At 36.5% G+C, this 23108-nt stretch overlaps 1 protein-coding gene across 4 annotated transcripts in view; it reads right to left on the reverse strand.

The window, feature by feature from the left end:
• Positions 1-1246: 1246 nt before the first annotated feature.
• LOC127872964 (EF-hand calcium-binding domain-containing protein 11-like) overlaps positions 1247-23108 on the reverse strand; it is an 87414-nt gene continuing 65552 nt past the window's right edge. Inside the window, exons 1-7 of one of the 4 annotated variants that reach the window (XR_008045859.1) lie at positions 13289-14483; positions 12518-12645; positions 3633-3788; positions 2850-3010; positions 2389-2734; positions 2006-2259; positions 1247-1845 (exon numbers count right to left, since the gene is read on the reverse strand). The gene's annotated coding sequence lies outside the window, so the exon portion shown is untranslated. Of the gene's footprint in view, positions 1846-1995; positions 2260-2388; positions 2735-2849; positions 3011-3632; positions 3789-11130; positions 11452-12192; positions 12646-13288; positions 14484-23108 lie in introns of those variants that run through there. The other 3 variants (XR_008045857.1, XR_008045858.1, XM_052416489.1) reach the window with 3 other exon arrangements.

Below are 23108 nucleotides of genomic sequence, written 5' to 3' on the forward strand. Positions count from 1 at the left end.
AGCACGAATCCGTTTGATTTGTTTAGAAATCTTGAGCCGTTAAAAAGTTATGGAGCTGCAAAGTCATAATTGTCTGGAAAGTGTTGTCCCGAATTAGGTCTGTGCAGTTCGCACAGGCTGACTGCACAGGCGATTTTTTAAATAAAACATGAGGGTTAGGCATTATAATTGTGCGTGAAGTGTCGTCCTGGATTAGCCTATGCAGTCCGCACAGGCTGACTGCACAGGCTATTTTTAAAAAAAATAAACATAATGGTTAGTCAATTGTGCGTAAAGTGTTGTCCCTCATTAGCCTGTGCAGTCTGCACAGGCTAATTTTTTTTATAGAAAAGTCATCAAATTGTACACAGTCAGTCACTCACTAACTTAAATAGTTCACACTTTTGTGTTTGAAGTCTTTTCGCTTAGCTCAAAACACTTTTGTGTTTGAAAAATCTTTTCGCTTATAGACATTAATATTGGGTCGTAGACCCAATAAATATTTTTGAATTATTAGGTCAGACCCAATATGTAGGGGTATGTATATTTGTAAAAACTGTCAGCTTAAACTGATGTATAAAGGAATACATACTATAATGAAAGTATACCTATGTGATTTTAACTTTGGTATGCCTATAACACCAGTCTTTGAAAGTATACCTATGTGATTTTAACTTTGGTATGCCTATAACACCAGTCTTTCTGCTTGGACCCGATAATTAGGTATAGGAAGATAGACCCAATATGTGGGCGTTTTTAAGTATATATATATTATATATATTGTTTTTTTTAATAGCACAGTTAATAGTCTGGAATTCTCTACAAAGCCTAAAATTGTCTTATTACCGGTGAAAAAGGGTATAAAACTGGTTGTTTATTAAGTAGGTCACAGCTGTCAAAATTTATATGCATAGGAAACTAATAATTTCTCTACGTCTATTTGTTTGTTATTACACCAGTATCATCATAATGATTAATGTTTAAATAGTCTTTAAACACGGTTCTTCACCTCATGATCCTCATCTGCATCATCATCATATTCATCGTCGACAACATGTTATTATTTATATTTTTGCAGTATCATTATCATGATTAATGCCCAAAAAGACTTTCAACACGTTTCATCACCACCCTCATCATCATCATCATCATCTCTGACAACAGTTTTTTTTATAAAAAAATATTTTGGATTTTTATTTACAAACAGTCTGCACGCAATGCCTTTACAGACAATATGTTTTGTGTGCAGCATAACAAAAGTAAAATAAAGTTTAATTATATTTTATTAAGCAAAAATTAACATACTACTACTACTGCTACTGCTACTACTACTAGCATTACAAAACATGCAAATAAAACTGTATTTTACAACATGCAATTGAATTGGTATATAAAGCACAATTGAAAGATACATACAATGAAGACACAAAACATGATGTTAACAGTTATTTCTGTGCAAAACTACACTTCAATATATACAACATATGACTTAACCAAGTTGCGCACCTTCTCACGGATTTGCTGATACGTGAGTCTGGCCATCGCAGCTGTAAGCTTAGTGCATACAGCTACAATAGACACATTTCTACCCGTGTTGGCAGACTGTGTGATTTTGTCGGCAAAGACCTCGCAAATCTCGCCAGTCTCGGTTGATAAGACTCGCGTCCTGGTGGTCCGTGGCCGCGACGAGGACGACGTGTTCAGGGCCTGCTGGACCTGCTGGACCTCCTCGTTAATGGAGGACAGGCGTAGCGTAAATTTAGGTAGAGGCAGAAAAACGTCGTCCTGGCTCCAGTCTGTCGTGATCTTCAGGTCTGAGTTTGACCAGTCTGTGGAAGCTGGGGACAATGACGATGACTCCGTGACCTGTTGCAAATGAATTAAACATGATATCATATATGATTTTTTAAACTCTGAATACGTTGCTATTTTTCCCGTTAAAGATTTATTGATATTTGTTATGAAATCTGCAATGCGAATTGATAATAACGTAATGAAATCATTGGCTTAACTTACAATTTCTTACAATTGGTATCTTTGTCCAGCCGGGACGACAAGTATGACCAAGGGTACGACCACGGGTCCTGGACCACACGGACGGGAAGTGGGTGGGGGCAGGTGCGTTGTCCACTAGCAGGGGTACGAACTAAAGCCCTGGCTCAGTTCGGCGCCGTGGCGCACTTCTTGACGATCTTCACGGTGGGTAGCTCCGAGTTAGGGTATGCGGCGGCCTTCTGTGCGTTAAGCCACCGAAACCGCTGGTAGGGCTTCTGGGTTGATCTGAAAAGGAACAAATATAAAACGCGATTTTATAATTGTTAACTTTCGCACTAATAAACATCAATAGCCAAACATTTGCGAACATGAAGTCATATTACACAAATGTCAGCTAATATTACAGAAACTTACCTCTGCTGGGCCTGCTGCCGGATACCTGCAAAGAAGTCTTCCGAATGCCAGGGTCCAAGTATACTTTCTTTCGGTTCGGGAGGCACGCCATCCACTGCTGGATAGCCGTGTAGACCTCTTCTGATGGCGGAAAGCAGGGCCGAACAGATGCTGGGGTGACGGCTGATGTAAAGGCTGGGGGTGAAGGCGGCAAAGGCGCTGGCTCAAGAAGCGGAAGAAAAGGAAAAGGAAATGAAGACGAAAGGCCGGATGAGGACCTGGATCCGGTTCTTGACCTAGAGGTGGACCCAGATGTGGACCTCTACGCCAACGCCAATGTGGTGGCCGGTTGCTTCCGTGCCTACATCTGAAAAGTTTACCATGGCATTTAACTGAACGTGTTATAAACAATTGCATCAAAGTGTGTATAATGTTTAAACATATTGAATACGAAATACACATCAACACAATGTAACACTTACCTTCGTCAACTGGCTTTTGTGATGGAGGTATTCCTCGGAGCCCTTGGTGAGCCCATGGGTGGAGGTCAGGTGTTTGACTGTGTTAACCACAGCCCGCTTGAAGATGCCGCAACGGTGGTGCGCCCGTCCAGACTTGCTCCTCCCGGTGGCGGCTCGCTGCTCTGAAATGGGAAGATGCAAATTACAAGGAGAAGTTTAAGTTATTAATTTTGATACCAAGGTCACATAGAGATGATGTACTTAAACAGTTACACAGCAATAAAACAGCAGCTCATTTAGGTGTAAAGAATACTCTAAGGAAGGTTAGAGATTGTTATTTCTGGTTTGCTTTGAGAAAAGATGTGGAAAACTGGTGTAAGACTTGTGATGTTTGCAATAGTAGAAGAGGTACTTTGCGGGAACCTAAAGCTCCTTTGACCACATATAATGTTGGTTATCCAAATGAAAAGATTGCTATTGATTTCATGGGGCCCTTTGTAAAAACTTAAAGTGGAAAAAGATACATGATTGTAGTAGGAGATTTATTTAGTAAATGGACTGAGTGTTATCCTAAAGAGAATTTAGAATCTAGTACAGTTGCCAAAACACTAGTTAACAAGTATATAAGTAAATGGGGATGTCCATTATTATGTCACACTGACCAAGGAAAAAGTTTTGAGTTAAAATTATTTTTAGAAGTAATACAACTATAAGGCATAGAAAAGACAAGATCTTCTCCCTTTCATCCTCAATGAAATGGTTTTATAGAAAAGCACAATTCTACCATTATCAACATGCCCTCACCTTATGTTTCTTCAAATCAAGATGACTGGGATAAACACATTGATTTAGTACTCATGGCCTACAGGTCATCTGTCCAGTCATCTACAGAATTTTCACCATCAATGTTACATCTTGGTAGAGAAATAAGGTTACCGGTTGACATGATATATGGAAGCACTGAAAAAGATGAAGCTGAAACGGAACATTCAAAAGCACAATATGTCACAGATTTAGAAAATAGATTACACAAGGTGTATGAAATGGCTTGAGATAACATTAATATTTGAACTTGACCTTGATATCATTTAGATGTAACATCTGACTAAATTTGGTGAAGATCAGATGAACACTACTTCAATTAATGAGCGGACACCATGCTAAATGCTTGAAATGCACTATGTGACCTTGCGACCTCGTTTTTGACCCGGCATGACCCATATTTGAACTTGACCTACATATCATCTAGACACAACTTCTGACCAAATTAGGTGAAGATCAGATGAAAACTACTTCAATTAGAGAGCGGACACCATGCTTAATCCTTGAAATGCACTAAGTGACCCCGTGACCTAGTTTTTGACCCGGCATGACCCATATTCCAACTTGACCTAGATATTGTCTAGACAAAACTTCTGACCAAGTTTGGTGAAGATCAGATGAAAACTATTTGAATTAGAGAGCGGACACTGCTGTGGACGCCGCCCGCCCGGGGTGAAACTATAATACGTCCCGTTTTTAAAAACGGGCGTATAAAAATTATAAAGAATATGATTTGGTATGGTATTTTTAATCCAGTAAGAAAGAAGGGACTTAGTAGCAAATTTCTTAGACCTTGGACGGATCCATGTAAGGTTATCAATAAAGTAAACGATATTCTTTACCGAATAAAAACAGGGCCAAGAAACAAATCAACAAGAGCACCGCCTTGCGGGTGCAGACCGCTCATCTATTTTCTTTTTAAAGGTGAAGGGACTCTCAATTTCAATCACAAAGGAGGGAGGGGTGGAGTGAAGAGGGGTGTATAGTGTGGGTGTGTGGTCATTTATTACATTTTCTTCCAAAAATGCGGCAAAGAAAATGCCAAAAAAAAAAATTATTGTTTTCGGGGTGGGGGGTGGGGGGGATTCTTGGGTGCTATGGTTGGACGGTATTTCAAAAATAAAATAATAAAAATAAATATTTGTGTTTTTTAACCGTTTCAAAAAAAAATGGGGGGGGGATGGGGTGGGGGGTATATTGTGAAGGTGTGGTGGTCATTTGTGAGATGTTCTTAAACAAAAAAACAAAAAAAAATTGGGGGGGGGTCTGGGGGGGGGAGGGCATGGGGGATGGTTAGGATGGAGTCTATTGTGGTATGTCAGGTAAGAGTTGTTTTATCAAAGTATCAATCAAATCTAATCATAAATAAAGAAGTTATGGCAATCTTAGCAAAATTTAATAATTTGACCTTGAGAGTCAAGGTCATTCAAAGGTCAAGGTAAAATTCAACTTGCCAGGTACAGTAATCTCATGATAGCATGAAAGTATTTGAAGTTTGAAAGCAATAGCCTTGATACTTTAGAAGTCAAGTGGATCGAAACACAAAATTCAACCATATATTCAAAGTAACTAAGTCAAAAAAGGGCCATAATTCTGTAAAAATGACAACCAGAGTTATGCAACTTGTCCTTTTACTGTCCCCTTATGATAGTTTGCGAGTGTTCCAAGTATGAAAGCAATATCTATGATACTTTAAGGGTACAGTGGACCAAAACACAAAACTTAACCAAATTTTCAATGTTCTAAGTATAAAGGGCACATAATTCCGTCCAAATGCCAGTCAGAGTTACATCACTTTGCCTGCACAGTCCCCTTATTATAGTTAATAAGTGTTGCAAGTATGAAAGCAATAGCTTTGATACTTAAGGAATAAAATGGACCTAAACACAAAACTTAACCAAAATTTTCAATTTTCTAAGTATAAAAAGGGCACATAATTCTGTCAAAATGCACGCCAGAGTTATCTAACTTTGCCTGCCCAGTCCCCTCATGATAGGAAGTAAGTGTACCAAGTTTGAATGCAATAGCATTGATACTTTCTGAAAAAAGTGGACCTAAACGCAAAACTTAACCGGACGCCGACGCCAAGGTGATGACAATAGCTCATAATTTTTTTTCAAAAAATAGATGCGCTAAAAATAGTTCATCACAATAAACTTAAACCTTACAGAGGGAAAATGATACCTGATTGGTAGTGGAATATCTATAATTCATGTATCTTGATCTCAAACAAACATGAAATATTAAAATACTGTGCAACCTCTAAAAATATATTTTTCAAGCAAATGGTATACAGAATAAGGACATAAAGAAGAATGATATTTTATTTACAGCAGAAGTTCCAATGCGGGTTGTGTGAAGATTTGTATTTCCCATAGAAATCAACTTAAAAAATATGTACTTTATTATTCTTAATTTGACCGTTTCACTTTATTTCTCAGTTGTGTCTCGTAGGGCCTAGGGTCATCTAGTTGTATTACCTTTCAAAAGGGGCAGGTCCGTGCAAATAGAAAATACTAGTAACTAATTTTACTAGTTACACATGTAGGGATGTTTGTAAACGAGTTATACTTGGTAATCCTTAAATAGTATTAATTTCATGGATATGTAGTTTTTATAGTCATACAAATTTAACATCGCTTTTAGAGGTCAAAAATGAAAAACACCAACTCATCAGGTAATAAAAGTACGTTCAAATAATACCATAGAAAAAGAGTCTACAAGAGCGGGCCAAATGCATACGCCATGTTCGTGAGCACTCAAAAACAAGGTAATGTCGTTGTAATTTAACGTTTGAAATCAAAAGTATATGTTATGTATATTACAAATATTACTAATAGACTCCACTTGTTTTGTAAGTAAAGAACATACAATACGAAAAACATGTATGGATAAAATGTGGCAAACATATTGTTAGTTCCATATATGTAGAATGTTAAAAAAATCTTTAGTGAACTTGCTTACGCAACGTATGTAGGAAAAGTGCAGTTCATCAGAATGAAAACCTTTGCGTAATAATAAAAGTAATATATATATCAATATACAATCAATTACCGTTTATTATATTTGAATGCTTATCTTTATCTGGGCCTTTAATGACAATGATTTCAGGTATCAATATTTGACTAAATTCAATGTTAATGCACGTAGAAAGCTTGCACTGATGAGAATACACTCGAGTCTGGCTTCGATACCATAAAATTTACTGTAAATTTTTGCGCATTAAACATTGTTGGGGCTCAACACCTGAAACATGCGCTTTCACAAAATTGAAGAAAAACACTTTAAGATAAAATAAAGTCTTAATAGCAGGTTGAAAGGATAAGAAAGAGTTCTTCAAGGAAACGTCCGAAGCCTGGCGAAACCTTGATGAGCATACAAAAAAGCAGCTAACAGAAGAAGCTGAAAAAATCCGCCACAAACCACACCAGAAGGCCGATATTAAAGAAGTTGTCAAACAACAGATGCGAGTTATATCAGATACAGTATTATATATATATATATATATATATATATATATATATATATATATATATATATTATCTTGATTTTTAAGAATTTGCATATATCATTTTGCATAGTATGTATGACACAATGACACAATAGAAGTAGATGTGCTAAATTGATCTGTAGCTTTTTAAATATGGTAACCATATGCTAAATCTGCAGTTTATTCAACGATGATTTCCGGGCGTGTAATTAATTGTCCTTAGTATACAGTTAAAATTATAATTATAACAATATTCTGAATAATTGTTGTACAGTTGTATTTTACATTAATTTCAGTATGTTGTTTGAAAAGAACATTAACAAAATTGAAGCATACCATTAACACAGACGGTATTTCAATGTTGAAGGCTAACTTATTTTACACTGCACTATTCAGAATAATATCACCATAATAGACAATTTAAGAGGACGTGAGTCATTTCATGTAAAACACAACAGCATAATTTCCGGACTTCTTTCTCAACACCCAATTACCTGGATGATAATTTATCTTAAAATGAAGTAAATTGATTGATATATTAAACATTTTTTTGTTAATACTGTACTTTAAATATCGCTATATTTGTTAATTTTTGTTTTGTCTGATACGCAAAGTAAGCAAGTCGTATTATTGTGATGTCCCATCTGTTTATGCAAGTAATACTTAGAACTGGTCTATTAATATGAATGATTTGGGTATGAAACCCAAATTTGTGTGTAATTAGAATTTAAAATTCACGTAACTGAATAATTATTGTGCAGACAATAGCAAATGCTTAATCTTGGAAAAAAAATCATACGATGAAGCGAAATTATTCAATTAGAAGCCGTTAGCTTAGCTTTGTCATTAAAATAAGTTATAATTGTAATGTTTTGTACAAATAACTAAAATAATAGAAGGCAGCTATAACTCTTCAATTTGACCTGTATTTTTACAGTCTGCAGTTTTGAACTCGGTTGGGTACCATTTTTGTGGGATAGGAATGGATGCCAACGGAAGCTGGGTACCATTTTGGTGGGATAGGAATGGATGCCAACGGAAGCTCAGTGATTGCAGTAGGGACTGAAAAGGCCCTGAACTTCTTCACGCCTGTTTCCATAGAAAACGATTTAAGGACCATTTTGAACATCACAGGTACCGGTTGACATCTACTGAATGCATCAGAAACAATCTATTGCTGGAGGATTAAAAATCATTTTTAAGGGACTTTTTGATGGGGTATTGTTCGGGAGCATCACTGCCATGATTATCAATTCGTAATATAATCAGGTCATCAAAGTTAGCTTAGCTTAATAGTTATTCCCAGAAAATGTTGCATGGAAAAATCTTTGCAGGTACATCACGAAAATAGGTGACATCCCTTATCCACATGTTCAGTGGGTATACCCTGTCTCGATTTGATATTTTTATCAAATCTTTTAATAGCAACATATATGCCAAAATTTTATTTGAACAAATTGCGAACGTTTTTGTTTTTTCCAATTCTTGAGCACTTTTTGTCACAGAAGATCTACCGATAAAACAGAAACTTGTTAAATGGTAAATAGAAGTTATAAAAAAGTTAAATTATCTTTCAGTTTCTCTAAATTTGTTCAGTGATTCGAATTTTCTTAGTTTAATTGACATCATGCCTATTGCAATCGAGTACTAGAGCTTTTCTAATGTAACCTTTTGACTCAAGGTAGACAACGCGTGTAGTATATATTATTTGCGGATGTGCATGGAACTATCGACTTTGCGTAGTTTAACATGCTGTAAATAAACAATTTTTACATGGATTTAATGGGAATGAAATAAATTGTTTGAGGTACATTGTTTATTGCGGCAATGTTTGAATTAATTCAGAAATTATTTTATTTGTTTCCTTAACCGCTTGACTGAAGGTAATTGGAGGATATATTTATACTAGCTGTGTGATCTTATAAGGTAATGTCACAAAGCCCTAGTTTGGCCGTTTTTGGGGCCGAAATTTGGCCCCATTCCCCCCTTAAAATAATATACTTTTTTTTCCCTATTTCAACTAAAAATTCCCCCCTCCAAAAAAAAAAATTTTTTTTTTTACTTTAATACCTATGTTGGCAGCTGGCATCGTGCTATGAACCTTTGATTACATGTATATTTATGTTAATTACATTAAAATATAGCAATTTTAAGTGTTGAATGGTTGGTGATAAGATCTTCTAAAATTCCCCTTTTCGCCCAAAAAAACGCAAAATTCCCCCCTCTAAGGGCCCCGGCCCCAATCCCCCAAAGTGTAGCAAGAGCCCTGTGTCAGAAGTTGTGTGACTATGCTGGGAATTAAAAACAAGAGCAATGCATAACGGGTGCCACACTCGGCTACGGGTGCAGTTTTGAATAAATGAAAGCTTGTCAGATTTTTTTTTAAATGTTACAGTGACCTTGACCGTTGACCTAGTGACCCCAAAATGGGTGTGGCGTGTAGATCTCATCAAGGTGCATCTACATATGAAGTTTCAAAGTTGTAGGTGGAATCACTTTGATTTTAGAGCCAATGTTAAGGTTTTAGCACGACGCGGATGGCCAACGTCAGACGACGAGCTGGCTATGACAATAATAATGGTTTTCTCCGAAAAACGCTGAGCTAAAAAATTATCCAAATATCAAGTCTGGAATAATAATTAACTTCAGATTTTTAAACTTTCCTTAATACTGTATCATTGGTTTTGGAAACATTACTTTGTGAATAGATATATATGATCACAGACACCCATAAACCAAGGACAGCTGACATGTGACTAGAGCCGGCCTTGGACGGAGGCTTGAATTAATCTCAATCAATGCACCAATTAGGTTGTTGTTTACTAACCAAATGTAACCAAAGTATCTACGTCTGATACTGAACTGCTACTTGTAGCACAGTTAGCAATTAAGTTTGTTTCTGGATTCTCATTCTCAATCTGAACTTCTGCAAGTTCATGTGATTGCGTTCCAAGCTTTTGCTTACTGCCCCACTTCTCAGTGACATGTACTGTTCGCCGGCTTTTCCCCCTGTACACCGTTTTAATAGAATGAAGCTTTCGCATCTGGATCATTGGCATGATGTTTAGTTAATTTAGGCTGATCACTTTATTATCCCATAATTATTTGTATTCTATAATTAAAATAACACAGACACGTATCTCCCGCGAACGCCGGTACGTCAGCATTATCAGACGATTGACTGTATAAGCGCCTTTCAGAAAGGTTCAATTTGCGGCTAGATAAGACTTGATGTAAAGCTGAAGCGCAATCGAACCACTCCAATAGCTTTTAAATGCTCATCACTGCGCAGACAAATTTAATTAAAAACAAGGGCTGTTTGTAAAACATGCATGCCCCGCATATGGGCTCTACGTTGTAGTGACAGCCATTGTGTGAGTATGTTTTTTGTCAATGTGACCTTGACCTTTGACCCAGTGACCAGTGACCTGAAAATCAATAGGGGTCATCTGCGAGTCCTGATCAATCTACCTATCAAGTTTCAACCGACCGACCGACATGAGCAAAGCAATATACCCCCTCTTTTTCGAAGGGGGGCATAATAATATCATTTGTAAAAAAGAACAGCGATATCTCGTAAATATTTATTCATAATACTACATAACCGGAAACTATATATTTTATATAGTTATTTTAAAAGTAGCACTAAACTGAATTCTCGTCATAGGTATCAAATTGTGCTTCAATCGTGTAATCTGCTTTAATTTATTGAAACCAAACATCCAGAGTTCATATTCGTTCGAGCATTTTAAAGGCAGGAAATACAATCAGCTATGCAATAACGGCATAATTCCTCACACATGGAACACCATTGTCCGCCAAATGAACAAGCACCGTTTAGCGAAAGCATCTTTTTATTAGTGTTGGCAGTAGTACTAAAATTTTACCGCAGTAGGAAAGGCATCTTTTATTATTAGTAGTAGTAGTCTAACAAGTCTAATAAGTTTCTACTACTAGTAGCTAATAAAACAGGATCAGGTGAAACCTAACCCTAACCCTCTAACCCGTCCATGCGCATTACAATACCATGCCTCGCTCCTTGTTGTGTTTGCTTCCACTTTAACTTTTTGTAACTTAGTCATAAATCCTTTTCGGCATTTTCATTTACAACTTCCGTCGCAGACTGTTTACTATTTTTGCCGGTACCTGTCAAAACGAAAAGTACTCTAAATAATGTCTTTTCTTCGGGTAAGTAGGAATTTTGTTTGTATATATTCGACAGTACAGAAGTTTAGTTTAGTTAACTGTGATTTTCTGAAAATGTCTTTAGTCTGAGTGAACACTTATAATGTCATCACCGGTAATAAAAGTAAACTGTCAAGTCAGTATCATATGGGCAATTTGGCAACAATGTAAGAAAACAAAAAATTTGCCGTAAAGAGACCGATACCGAAAGTTGGTCGTAGTTTTCATGATGGCGTCTATAAATCTCCACGCGAGAAATCGCATCGAAGACAAAATAATCATAAATGTTATTTAATTGTTTTGACGATGCAAAAGCTTACATAAAAAGAAATGAAATTGATACGAATAATCGTTACATAATTGGTTACAGCACAAAGAACTTTGGTTATTCAGGTTAATTCATTGTATTATTTTGTTCATATATCTAAACGTAATGATTTCTGTTGAAAGAAGCATAAATTAATTATTCTTCAAAGTTTAATTGATTGTTGTGGTTGTAACCAGCTGGCGTTTGAAAGAAACTCAAATATATTTGAATGAAAAGAGAAAAGAGAGACATGTTAATCATGACCCGAATTCCCCCCCCCCCTATATATATATATTTTTTTTAAGATTGTCTCACAAATGACCACCACACCCTCACACTTTACCCCCCACCCCCCCCCCCCCAAATTATTTTTTTTAAACGGTTGAAAAACAAATATTTATTTTTATTATTTTATGTTTGAAATACTGTCCAGAAGAAGGAAGAAAAAGTAAAGAAGGAAGAAGAAGAGCAAAAAAGGAAGGAGGGAGAAATGAAAGAAGAACAGAAGAAGGAAGAAAAAGTAAAGCAGGAAGAAAAGAGCGGAAGAAAAAAGCAGAAGAGCGGAAGAAGAAAGAAGAAGAAACGAAAGACGAACAGAAGAAGAAAGAAGACAAAGTAAAGAAGGAAAAAGAGGAGCAGAAAAATAAAACAGAGGAGATAATAATATTAGAAGAGCGAAAAAGGAAGAATGAAGAAAAGAAGAAAAAGCTATGAATGGAGAAGAACAGAAAAATAAGGAAGAAGAAAGATATATGAAAGGAAAAGAAGAACAAAAGAAGAATAAGGAAGAAATGATAAAAGACATTGATGGAGACAAATCAACAAACAGAGGAAAGAAGAGAAAAAATGAACAAGCAGACATTCTTGAAAAGAAAAAAAACAAACCATGTACGACAGACGAGGAGATGAAGTCGCTGGACAATGCGCGGGCAAAATTACAGGAACTTTCTAATCGGGCAAGGACCCTGATCGCCGAGACCGTAGAGTCGAGCAGCTTCGTAAATGACGGGTACCTTTACGAAATAAAAACAGTGAGCAGAAAATACAAACTTTGAGTCAAAATACAAAGTGTAAATAAAACAGACTATGTGCTTCTTGTTGTTTAGACTATAGGTATGTATTGCTCTTATTTCAAATGTATATGTATGAAACTAATTATAGGTTAATTTTATTTCAAATATAAATTTATAGTTCATCAAACATAATATATGAATATCTCTGATAAACATAAAGTTGCTTTGTTTTCTTTATCTTGAATGTATGTGTCATATTGACATAGTCTATATTCAATTTATTATAATGTTGTTCTTGTGTATTAGAACAGTCACATTAGTCATAAAGTGTAAGGTAAAATGATATAAATACATGTTGTACATTTCATGGAAGTATTTGTCATTACAACATTTTATGTTGTTTTTTTTTTTCATAACAGAATCAATGTTTTGTCAGAAAGTTATTTTGTTCATGTAATATCATAAAACAAATTTCGGATAATAACATTATCAATGTTTTGTCATAAGGTCATGGTGTTCATGTAAATATTATGTGAAATCATAAATGTTGACAGGTTGTTTTTATATAATATATATTGCAACATTTATTCAAATAAATTTTTATGTCAAAGTAATTTATGTAATTTAAAAATAGTATACTTACCTTATAATTGATCTGTTGTTCACAAGAATTGGGACAATTCTTAGAAAGGTGAGGGTACTGCTAGGCCGTTAACCCACCCATTCTGTTATACAAAGCGTAACGTAAACAAACGCTCGTTATTAAATTAAAATGCTTATTATTAAAATAACTTGTTATTCACAATATGCATAAACATCATATTTATGTATTTCAACCGATGTCTATTGCTTAACTTACGTTTTTGTCATTGTATTTGTATAATATTGTTGTTAACGCTTGCATCTCATTCATTCATTAAATCCGCCATTTCATATAACGTTCATTGGTAGATATTTTTACTTTAACGGTCGTCACGTGTCATTGACGTCACGTCCGAAAAAGTATAAATAGCGGTTTCAAAAATAAACAAGTTTCAGTTTGGAATATTGATATGAAAAGTTAACATCCGGTCAAGGTAAATTATTTAACATTATTATTAAACAAGAAACATAACTACAGAATAAGATGCAGGTACTGATATTTTATTGTTGATTGCATATGATATTTATGAATATATGCTTTTGTTGTAATAGAATTGATAAGGAAACTGAAAATGAAAGTAAAAGTAGAAATTTTGAATTAACTCTTTGTTTTCTTTGTTATACGGCATAACAGAACTTTGTGGAGTTTGTGGGATGGCTTACAGTTCAAAGGCAATGTTTTGTATAGAGTAGACTGTAATAACAAACGTTTGATCTTGCCGCAGAAGCTTAGGTCTGAGATTTTCGATTCTTTGCACAAAAACAGAACTGCAGGACATTTGGGTAGAGATAGAACTATTGCTCGTATCAGACAAAGATTTTATTGGCCAAATTTGAATGCTGACACAAGACGCTTGGTCGCTGAGTGTGAAACTTGTGAAAGGCGCAAACCTGGGCCTGGTATGGGTAAATCTCCTTTGAAACAGGACATATCTTACCAACCATTAGATAGGATAGCCATAGACATAATGGGTCCCTTACCTACAACAACCAATGGTATGACATATATTATGGTAGTCCGTGATTATTTCACGAAATACACAGAGGCATATCCTTTGCCTGATCATACAGCCATTACAGTAGCTGACAGGCTAGTTACAAATTTCATATGTAGATTCGGAGTTCCTTCTATCATAGATACCGATCAAGGTCCAGAGTTTGAGTCTCATCTATTTGCACATACTTGTAAATTACTGGGCATTGAAAAAAACAGAACAGTTCCATACAATCCAAAATCAGATGGAATGGTAGAGAGACATAATAGAACAATTCAATCACTTCTGGCAATGTTTGTGAATGAAACTAGAAATGACTGGGATGACCATTTACCTTTCATAATGTTGGCTTATCGCTCATCTGTTCATGAGAGCACTAAATGTTCACATAATTTACTTATGTTTGGTAGAGAATTACTGCTGCCTACTGACATTATGTATAGTACAAGAGAAAGTCCCAGCAACTTTACTTGTCCTTCACAGTATGTGATATGGCTCCGAAATACAATGAAAAATGCCTATGAAAAGGTTGCTGAAAACCTACAGCGAGCAGCTGAAAGACAAAATAAAGCATATGCCAGGGGTTTAAACCCCAGAACATTTCAAGAAAATGACATGGTATGGCGCTGGTATCCACCAAATGCAAAAGTAAAATTAGGTTTAGGGTGGGTAGGGCCATATCAAGTATTGAGAAAGGTAACTGATGTCACCTATCAGATCCAACATGTCCATTCCGAGAAAATACTGGTGGTCCATGTAGATCAATTAAAACCTTGTCTTTCTCCAAGTCCACCCCATGATATGGAGTTAAGTTCTGTGGAAAATGAGGAGGAGGTACATCCTGATGATTCTATGGAGATTCTAGAATCAGATACACAGAAAGTTGATGATTAAAGGATAGAAAATCCTTATACTACCAGAGCAGGGAGAATAGTTAAGCCAAAGAAAATATTTTCTCTCTAGTTTCAGAAAATTTAGGCTAAAGTAAATAGCTTTCCTTAGTTTAACAAATAGTGTATATAAGAAATGGTGTATATAATGTGATTATTAGATTGTCTTTAAATTTCTAAGTTAATTAGAAATAATGATAGCATATTTCTTGTTTATACAAGGAGAGATTTATTATCTATTTCAGACTTGTTCATCTGTTGATACATGTCGGTTTGATTGGTGAAACATATTTTTGTATTGATTTAATAATGATTTGGTTGACAATAAGTTGCATTGTGTGGTCTATCTGTACATAGTCAATATATTGTAGCTTGTAATTGCATTTAAAGTTAGAATGTTACACCGATAACTTCTATTAGATGCAGTTATTTGATTGTAGGGGTCAAAAGGTTATATAAATTACCTTGACCTTATTATAATTACGGTATAAAGGTAGTAGCTTGTAAATTGCACTTCGTTTTTGTATTAGTTATTTCTCGACTATTTGCTAGTAGGTAGTTTTGACATTGTATCTGTTAACCTAAATGGATTCATTGGTTCACAGATTTAAAGTTGTAGTGTTGTTGATTGTCGTAAAATGTTTATGCTAGGGAGAATATAAATTATCTCCTACATATTTTGTTGGTAGTTATGTAGTTGTTAATTTGCTTACAAATGTTTACAAGAGAATTTCACTAGTAGAAGTTAAGACAGCAGTAAAAATATGCAAGACATATTTAGAATTTTAGAAAATGGTTAGTTGAATGTATTATCATTTATTAAAGTAATTAAAACACGTTTCTTTTACAAGAAAAGTTAAAAACAAAATAACAACACATTTTCAAAGTTTGATTGATCGAAAACAATTTGAACAGTACTCATATTTGAAAAAAAATATTGACAAGTCCTACACATCATTTAGAATGGCATAGAGTATTAAATGGTAAAATGAAATTCTACTGAGGTCATTTCAAACAGTATTATAAAGCAATTTATTCCTTTAAGAATAAATTATATTATTTATGCAATTCAGCTGTTTCGTCATCTATTTGTTTACATATCACATTCGGAACCCTCGGTTTTCATTGTCTAAAGTTATTGACGGGTTTGATGCTTATCTTGTTCCATAGCAATAATTTAGAGACCATATTTAAACCAGTCTGATTACTTCATCCGGTAACGAGCATTTGCAGTCAGACACATTTTCTTGGTTTGAAATTGAATCGCTTGTAATCGTATACCATGTCGGGCAGAGGTCGTGGTAGGAAACGCCGGGTGCAGGAGGCATTACCACCCATCGATGGACCCACAGATTCGGGGGAATCGGGTAATAATCGCAATGTAATCGATTTCGAACACATTATTGCTCAGTCTGGCATTGTGCAAGATATTAACACGGCTGGGTGTGGCTCGGTGGGAAACACTTTACCACCATTTGATCACCCTGAACGTCCATCCATTACACTGTCCGTCGTAACAAACACACCTTTCATGCAACAGCCCCTAATCGACAGTCCTGCTATTTCAAACACCGCTGCATTGCAGCAAGTCCGCCTTTCAAACGACGATCTAGCCATCCACGTACCAATTCAAATTAAACAACAAATAATTCGTGGAGAGTATATTAACTTGGCAATCCTTCTAAAAGGAGGAATTGAGCTGAATGCTCTTTGCTCAGGGGGTTATCTGATCATCAATTCAGAAGGCAAGTTAGAAACCAAACAGTCTGAGTGCAAAGACAAGATCATGTCCATTGAAAAGTGGACCGATGCCTTTTTAATTTTTGTATCCATCTACTTGAAGGCTCTTCCTGATAAAACATCGGAGTTACTTCACTATGCGTACACAATCCGTGAATGTGCAGTCCGCCAAGGCGGTTCAGCATGGAGGACGTACGATGAGCAGTTCCGTCTCCGCCAAGCTCAGACCCCCGCGTCTTGGGGCTGCATCAACAATGACCTGTGGTGGCGCTGCATCTCGTTGAGGGAAAATGCCGCTCGCACATCAAATGCAAACCCGAGATACACTTGTAATGATTTTAACAAAGGCAGATGCTCTTGGCCAAATTGTAAGTTTGCCCACCACTGCTCCAGTTGTGGTGCGTCACACGCAGAGATGAACTGCCCAAACCATTCACAAGCTCAAACTTCATCATCTCAAAGACAAGCTTTTGGAGCACAATCATGGAAAACCCGGTTTAGTGGCGTCTTACCCCTTGTCACCAAACTCTGGAATACAGTATCCAGCAATAAAGGTCGACACAAGTGCCCGGAAGCTTATTATCACCCTTAATGTTTTTAAAACTAATCAACATGGCTTGCCCATACAGGTCAAAATTCCATGTGAACCTTCCCCACCTTGCCCGCTAGAAGCAATTCAACGTTTTTTGGCACGTCGCACAGCAGTGTCGGGTCCTTTCTTTTGTCATGCAGATGGAAAAGCTGTGACAAGGTACCAATTCAATGCTGTACTTCAGAAGTGCCTTTACTTAACAGAGTTTTCCAGCTCACATTTCAGAACACATAGTTTCCACATTGGCAGGGCAACAGACTTAGCAACACAGGGTGTCACAACAGAGGCCATTATGGAATTGGGCCGCTGGAAGTCTACTGCCTACAAATCTTACATCCGTTAGAAAATAACACACCCATATATTCGTTTGTGATAATTTGTGTACCATTATCGTTTATTCCTTTTAGATGTGTGGGTAATAGGCGATTCCAATCCATACTGGGCGTCACAACTCTATTTGACGGGAAATGTACCAAGGCTCGAACAGCAAGTTGCTTGGCATTGTTACAGGGGAGCAGGCTGGGGGGATTTGCGCAAGGAAATTGAAATGGCGGTGATATTTAACAACGCCCCTAAGGTTGCTGTCATCCATCTTGGTGGAAATGACCTAAAGGTTCCCCTTAAGGACCTCTTAGACATCATGTGTGCTGAAATCCGCTACCTCTGGGATGCCTGGCCTGAGACAATCCTCATATGGACCGACATCCTGGACCTGGGTAGCTGGGACCTACAAGACAGACGCAAGATGAGGAGAGTCAATCGCTTCGGTCGTGTGGAGGTGTCGTCCACAGGCAAGTCGGACTACTGGCGGCCGGACATCTCCGCCGACGAGCAGGGTTTTTTCCGCCCGGATGGTGTGCACCTAAATACTCTGGGGCTCCATTTTTATCTTGATGGTCTCACTGAAGTTGTAAAGAGAAATCTGTTGCAAGGAATGTAAATTTCTGGGGAAATTGCTTTCACCAATTTTGTGGCGGAAAATTTACATTGGCCGAGAGTCAGTCGGGCTGGTTACAGTAATATACTTTCACTGAGCTGTTAATGTATACTAGTACTCACATTGGGACCTGTGCATCCTCTTACAATCGGTCGTTTATCACGGTGGTTTGAGGGAACCACAGTTGGGCAAAAACATCAAGGGTTTCACTATAGGCTTCATTTTTCATTGGGCTTGTCTCACCGGCTCCTCTGTGTCGCCAATCAACAGGGAGTTATGGTTAGGCAGTTGGGCAGAAAATAATAAACTATAATGTAATTATATATATAATTCTGTGGGTTATATTGCATATGAGTCGGTGTTAATGCACGACACATGTTGTGTCTCAACTTTGCTACACTGACTGTTGTCCGTCACCCCAATTGCGTGGGGCGAGTTGCATTGCGTCGTTCTGGTGGCCTGGGACTCGCCCACAGTACTTGGCGACCCGGATTTTGCGTGTTGTATTGCGTGTTGCGTTTTCTTGGGTTGTTGCGTTACCCACTATTAACAGTTGCTAGCCAAATTGATATATATGCATTTTCATGGTTCAAACAGAAATCTCAAACCTAAATTCAAGCACTTTTCAAGGACTTTTCAAGGCCAAATTTTCATTTTCAAGGCCGAGAACCGTACGTTAGTTTCCTTTAAAAACTGCATTTTCAAACCAGATTAACATAGTAAATATCATTTTTTTTATTTGCTCAAACACATTACACTTATTCCACAATAACTCATACATGTTATTTCTAGTTATTACATAGAAATACAGGTTATCCATACTTAACACAATGAGTGTCACATATGTACAGTACAGCCAACGCGGCTCAAACATAATCCGCGGCTACGCCACGGCCAGATTATTAGTACGCGGCCGCCGAATCGTGTGTTCACGCGGCGTATCGCCGTGGCAATCGGCATCGATCCGCGCAACGACGCAGAGTCTGTATTAACCTCGCGTAATTTCGCGGAGTAAATCCGCCGCATACGTACGCGGCAGATCGAGTGAAAAGATATCCACCTACATGTACATACATGTATGTGAAGCGTAGAATTAATTACGCGCAACTGTTAATGTTTCGTTCGATTATCATTATTAAATTTGTAATCCGAAACACACTTCCGAATTTTAATGCTAACGCGACCTTTGGCAAATTCTAGCGTCAAATAAACAGTGCTAAAATATCCTCTGTTTCATAAAAAGCGCGCGAAAATTATGCAGACATGTAGAACGTCGTTTGGAAAGTTTGGGTGTATTTTGTGTTGTATAAATACATGAACATCACGTCAAGCGTAAATCGCGTGTTCAGTTGAAAAAAAGCACCGATTAGACGTTATTTCATCATCTCTATAAATAGTAACACATGCCAAAATGTATTTGATACTTAAGGAAATATCGAGAATGTTTGTGTATCGTAAATATTTACCAGCATTTGCTTTAAAACTGGAATATACAGAATTATCGGGTAATTAGTAGCGATATTAACTGTATAATATGAACAAAATAAAACGTGTTTACATACACATATTCAAACAATAGTTATAATAAGCTGATAATTAACAAAACAACAAATACGTCGTCACCGTCTTGATTATTGATGTGGCTTCAAGCTGCTAATTTTCTTAGCTTAAATATAATAGCAAAATCAACATGCAATTAATTCATAAATCCACCATATGCTGGAGCCTTGACCACTTGTATGTGCGAAAACATAATTACGTGACAGTGTTTATGTGTGAAATACATACACTACGGGCGGGAAACAAACTTAATTGGCCAGACACATTAACTATGCTCACATGTATATGCTAAGACAATCCGCGCACAATACATTTATTATGATTTTAATTATTATTATAATTGTTCTTTCAAAATTTGTTAACTACATGTAACTTAAAAAATTGAAGATTTTTTATTTCATGATGCGCATCGACTCGGCATCATGTCGCGGATCGCGGCATGCCTCGGCGGACAGATGCGAAGTTTCGCGGCGAAATGCGACTTGCCGCCGCATACTGACGCGGCTTCAACGACTGAAGCGGCATCGACTCGTTTCGCCTTGCCGCCGCGGATCGCGAAATACGTTTGTTCCGCATTGGCTGTACTGTATTTACATTTAAAAGTTATTACAAACAAACACATTGTCTCTTTCTATGCTCACATCAAACAGACTAGTTCATTACATTTGAACAGCAGTCAGTTACTATAACATTTTGTCTTTAACAGAATTGATTTCCTTTTCCAGTTCTTCCAGCTCTCTCCTCTTATTCAGTTAACCACCCTGGTTTGAAACGACACTTCCCCATCCCTGCGTTTTCACTCGCAAAAATTGATCACAATGGAGAACCTCTGACGTAGTACACATAATCTGTGACGTGTACACATAACGTTTCGTACTAAATAGTGTACGAAACTTATATTTCGTATTCAACTTTTTTTGCGCGAAGGAATTTATGATAAATTTTCATAATATTTCCCTTAAGAACGATTTAAGTAAAATAATTAAAGCGATGATAAAAGTAATTTTGAGCATAAATAAACATTTTCAAGGCTTTTTTACATGAAATAAGCACTTTTCAAGCACTTTTTCAAGGCCAACCTTTGTTCAAGGGCTTTTCAAGCCTTGGACTCGTTTTCAAGCACTTTTCAAGCCCTGTGCGAACCCTGATTTTATTAAGAGGGAACTCTTGTTGCTCAGCCCGGCTTGCTCTCGGCCACGGAGACCTCCCGACCTCTGACTATAGTCGAGTCCTTAAGACATAATCATATAGTCAGTAACGTAACACGGCCTTTTCATCCCACATATTACACACTATTAACATGTTCTTGAATCTTTGTATGTTGTTGTTGTTGTACCATCTTTGGATGGCCCAAACAAATGAATAAACTCGTGTAAGGGTTCTAAGTCTTTATTTCTGAATTCTCTTTAAATAATTATTTAAGATTAGCAAATGTTGTAATCACATATAACATTTAGGGGAACTTAATATGGTTTTTCTATCAACATATTTTATGGCTTTGTGGTGCTGTGTGGTACGGACATGCCTAGGACTTTAAGGTCCAACTATGGAAATTATCCTGAATATTTACAATCGTCCAGCTCAGGAAACCTAATAGTTTTACTCTTCCATTAATTATGTTCATATAAAGTTTATATTCTGTAAAGATATTTTGGGATGCTTATTATATTTATCATTTTAAACTTGAAAAGCTTAAGTTAGCACTGTAATCTTTACTCTCCAATAAACGCTTCTTATAAGGGACATGTCGTGCTTATGTGTTTTATAAAGGGATGGTTATCTCTTTTAAATAATATGACCAAAGTATTGCCTAGAATTTATTCTACGATGGGAGCCAGCTCAGAGGTTTACATGCTCCCAGGCTGAGAGATAATTCGGGTTGATCAGAGAATAAAGTTTATGTTTTAACTTAATGTATTTAAATAATTCTTATATATTTACAGATTTGCAATGTCGCTAGATATTCTAGACGGGGTCAAAGGAAGTTTCGTTCTTCAATCATGAAGAAAGGCCAAACTGGCCTATGACACCAACGAAGTGTAATTCGTGCGATGCCGGCCCGTACAACGGTCACAGTTCATACCAGAGGCACTGGGCCATGAAGCACAATGCAACTGTGACTATTTAAAGTGCATAAATATCCGGGTCAGCTGACATCCAAGACCATCCCAAACATCCATTATATGGATCCTAAGGGCATCCTACCTTATAAGGTAGATCATAGGCAACGGCTGCGCCAGAAGAGGAAGCAGACAGAGGTGGCCCCAGACCTAACCACCGAGCGAGCCGATTGTCGGGATGAAGAAACCACCTTTGATGAAGAGCGAAACGTTACAGGGAAAAAATTCAAGACAACTTAAAGAACAATATTTAAATTAAAACATCAGTCACTGTGGGAATTATGAACAGTGAACAGTTTTGAAATGTTGATTTAAAAAAAAAATATATAATGGAATTTTCATGAAATAATTATATCTAAAGTTTTAAAAATGTGTTTAAAATGTTAATGATATTTTACTGGAAATACTTGTGTGATATTGATGTTAAAAATGTTTTTTATATTTTTATGGAAGTACAATTGTTATAATGGTATTAAGCAAGAAAAACTTAAAGCTTTGTTTTAAATTCATAAGTAAACCCACATTTGTTCTGTTATTATCTGTATTTGATCAAGCGACAAGTCATTTTATTTTTTTTCTTCATTTATATTCCTGCTTTCATTGGTATTGATAAAATTAATTAATTAATTTTAGTCTTAAGGTAGGGGAAGTGTAGCAGGAATGATTTTTACATTACAGTCTTATATAATTTAGTATTAAATCTAGTCTTTACTATTTAGATTAACATTCTATTATAAGTCTACTATTGTTATATATTATAGATCTTATTCTGCAAATGTTTCCAGTTATTGAACTAAGGTTGTCTAAGCCTGTGTACATGTTGAATCACTCGTGCATTTTATTTAATACACAGGAGGGCTGTTTCACAACTAAACTAGAGTTACTATAAGCTATAAACCCTTTTAGTCTATATTGGATAATTTAAATATCTATTCAATGTATAGATTACTTTTGTATGGTCCCTCTAACATTAGGCAGTTGCCGCCT

This window comes from Dreissena polymorpha, chromosome 3, assembly GCF_020536995.1.
Source record: "Dreissena polymorpha isolate Duluth1 chromosome 3, UMN_Dpol_1.0, whole genome shotgun sequence".
Taxonomy (NCBI): domain Eukaryota; kingdom Metazoa; phylum Mollusca; class Bivalvia; order Myida; family Dreissenidae; genus Dreissena; species Dreissena polymorpha.